Genomic DNA, 3,786 nt, shown 5'->3' on the forward strand with positions numbered 1-3,786 from the left:
GCGACGTGATGTGACTGGGAGGGGAGAAGGAAAGGAAACGTGTCATGTGGCTGGCTGTGTGTGGGAGCTGCTTCGTTTGTGTTTGTTATTGTGTGTCGTTGTATCGATCGCGACGGAGATGGCGGGCTGTGTGTTGTTGTGCGAGAGGCGGTGATTATTTGCTTGCGTGGTTTGGCTCTGTGTGTTTGCGGCGGCGTTGGGGTTTCCGAGGCAAGGCGTGTGGGCACAGGCGGCCGGATCAGCTGTTTCGTTCGTGTCGACGGCCGTTGCGCGCGGGAGTGGAGGGCGGTGTGTCGACACGCCTCCCTGTAACAATGGTCATTATTGCTGCCGTTGTCGTTTGGAAGGCGACTGCGACCGTGCAAAATGAATGTGTGTGTGTGTGTGTGTGTGTTTGTTGGGCCACACGGGCTGTGTGGACGACAAGATGGCGGACGTGCGCCGGCGGCGGCTGTGCTGTGAAAGTGCAAAGTTAAAACAAAACAAGGTGCGGCGAGGACGACTGAAATTTTGCTTTGGACGTAGGTTTGTGTGGTGGCCCTGAAAAGGGCCGATTGTTGTGGGCCGGGCCGAGCCGAGCCGGCAAAGCGCGTTGCGTGCAGGGGAGCACGCGGCGCTGCGATTGCCTTGGCCTCCTTTAGGCCTTCTTCTCGGTCTTCTTTGGCAGCAGGACGGCCTGGATGTTGGGCAGGACACCACCCTGTGCGATGGTGACGCCCGACAGGAGCTTGTTGAGCTCCTCGTCGTTGCGGATGGCAAGCTGCAGGTGGCGCGGGATGATGCGCGTCTTCTTGTTGTCGCGGGCCGCGTTTCCGGCCAGCTCGAGCACCTCAGCCGCGAGGTACTCCATGACGGCGGCGAGGTAGACGGGCGCCCCGGCGCCGACGCGCTCTGCGTAGTTTCCCTTGCGCAGGAGGCGGTGGATTCTGCCGACCGGGAACTGGAGCCCAGCCCTGCTTGAGCGGGACTTTGACTTGCCCTTGACTTTGCCTCCCTTTCCGCGTCCGGACATGGCGATGGGCTAGCGACGGTGCACACGAAACGGAAACGAAAACGACCGGTGCGAGCGGCAGCGAGTCGAGCAGCGGAGTGCGTGCCGGCGCAGCCGGGGTGGGGGTGCTTTATGGGCTCGGGTGCGGCGGCCGGTTGCGCGCGCGCCCCATTGGTCGGCGGCCGCAACAGGGCGAGCTGGTAAAGGTGCGGCGGCGGCTGGCGGCGGGTGCCACTGTGTGGGGAGACGCTGACTAGAGCGGAGCGCTTGCTACTGGTGTTGCTGCTGCCGTACGTTCGTTCGAGATGCCGCCCAAGACTAGCGGGAAGGCCGCCAAGAAGGCTGGCAAGGCGCAGAAGAACATTTCGAAGGGCGACAAGAAGAAGAAGCGCAAGAGGAAGGAGAGCTATGCCATCTACATCTACAAGGTGCTGAAGCAGGTGCACCCTGACACGGGCATCTCGTCGAAGGCGATGAGCATCATGAACAGCTTCGTGAACGACATTTTCGAGCGCATTGCGGCCGAGGCTTCTCGCCTGGCGCACTACAACAAGCGCTCGACCATCACGTCCCGCGAGATCCAGACCGCTGTGCGGCTGTTGCTGCCTGGCGAGCTGGCCAAGCACGCCGTGAGCGAGGGCACGAAGGCGGTGACCAAGTACACGAGCTCCAAGTAAGGAGGTGGCTCTGGAGTGGAAGGAAGGATGGAGAAGGCTCCTCCGTTGCGAGAGCGGCAAAACGGCCCTTTTCAGGGCCACCAACTTGCCTTTTGCGGGAAGGGCGGAATTGTTGTTGTTGTTGTTTGTGTGGACGGCTGTGATGTATGTGTGCATTTTGATTGTGGGTGGGGGGGGGCGCGTCAAAGCGTGTTGCGGGGGACGGCCACGAGGTTGGTCGCCGTGGCGTGGAATGGTGGCACGCCTCGTTGGAGTGGTTTTGACCCATTGGTGGTGGTGTGTGTGTGTTACCTGTCTGCGAGGGGGGACAGTGCGATCGGCGACTTTTGTGTCACCGTAACGACGGCCGTTTGCGGGTTTGTTTTTTGCACATCATACATGGCGAGGGTGAAATGTGAAATGTTTTTGTTTGGTTTTTTTTTGCCGCCCACTATTCCCTTTGCTGTACGCCGAGTTTGACAATGGTGCGACGTAACTGCAGCGTGGAGGTGTGTGAGTGACGTTGAAATTGAACGTGCCATTAAGACGCATTGTTGTTGTATTGTACTGTACGTGTACGGCGACACGCACGATGATGTACCATTCGACTCTGATTTTTGATAGCCGTGTCTGACTGATTGCGTACGACGCACGCACACCGATGTCGTCATTCAAGATGCACGCGTGTCCAGTGCAGTACAGTAAGCGCGACGCTAGACGGCGGCGGCGGCGGCGGCGGCGGCGGCGGCGGTCGTCGTTTGTTTGGCGAATGTCTGTACACGTGTTTGTCTGTGTCCATCCGGTATGTATGTGTTTGTTTGAAAGTGTTTTGTGTGTCGGTGACGTGGTCCGATCCGTCGCCCCCTGAGTAACTGTCGATCGGCGCGATAGACCGGCGTCACGCAACTGAACCGAAGTCTTGGGCACACCCGTCATACTGTTGTACACCGTCGCGCTGAGAACGGTGACGAAAGGTTGACTTTGATCGGTCGAATGTCTGGGCAGAACGTGAGGAATGAGGCAAGAGTGCAAGGAGGGGGGGCAAAAGAGAGAGGAAGGGAAAAAGGGGAGAAACGCATTCGTAGAGCAACGGAACGTTCCCGTGTCGGAGGCGTATTGGAGCCGCACTGAAATGCGTTTAACGGCGGCGCGGCTGCAAGTGTCTGCCGTGGTGAACGTTACCTTTGACGGCTGCATTGGGCTTTGCTTTTGCTTTTGCTTTTGCTTTCGCTTTCGCTTTCGCTTTCCCGGATGTACGTAACGTTTGTTGATATGGTTGTGAGGAAGAGTGTATGACAGTGCCGTGCCGTCCATGTTCGTGTGCCCTCCCATTGTGTGTATGCTATTGTCTGTGTACTTGAATGATGTATGTAGGTGTTAGTGGACATGTTTCACCAGTGGGGGGAAATGGATCGTCGATAGTTGGCGTCACTCTGTCACGGTCGAGATGACGCACCCTCCGTACAGAAAGGTGTCGAGAAAGTGTGTGTGTGTGTGTGCGTCCGTGAATTGGCAGTGTTTGGAGGTGGGCGTGCCCTGCATGTGGCCCGGAAGGCTGTTCGTTTGGCGGTAGTGTTGTGTGGACAGGGGAGGGGCATGCGTAACGCTGCTGGCATGGCATTTCGGGAGATGGGAGGGGGCAAACGAGGAGCGGCGGCCAAAGAAAGGCGGGACGGGGAGGGGCGCGGTGTGGGTGGCTTGCGCCTGTGCTCGGCGTTGTGGTTTGTGCAAAAGAGGAGGAGAAAAACAATGAGTTGCCAGGGAGGGGAGCGGTGTTGTGTTGTGGTTGTCGTGGTGTAGCCGCAGACGCGGCTGTCAGTGAACGTGGCGAGACGGACGGATGCGCGGAGGGGCGGGGGCGGCGCATTTCGCCGGTGCCGTGCCGTGCCGTGCCGTGCCTGACAGCCGCGTGGTCGCTGTGTTGTTGGTGGCGTGGGGGCGAGGAGAGTACCGTACGGGTGTGCTTGTGCGCCGGAAATGGCACACTGCGCCTGCCCGTCTTGGAGGCTGATGGCTGTGGTGTGGAAATGGGGCGCGGTGATGTTGAAGCAGTTGAAGAACAGAAAAGAAACCAAGAAAACGGGAGGCGTGATGCGGCGGTGGTGGTGAGAGCGGGAAAAACAAAACAAACAAAAAAAA

Source organism: Schistocerca piceifrons, unplaced genomic scaffold (assembly GCF_021461385.2).
Source record: "Schistocerca piceifrons isolate TAMUIC-IGC-003096 unplaced genomic scaffold, iqSchPice1.1 HiC_scaffold_980, whole genome shotgun sequence".
Lineage (NCBI taxonomy): Eukaryota > Metazoa > Arthropoda > Insecta > Orthoptera > Acrididae > Schistocerca > Schistocerca piceifrons.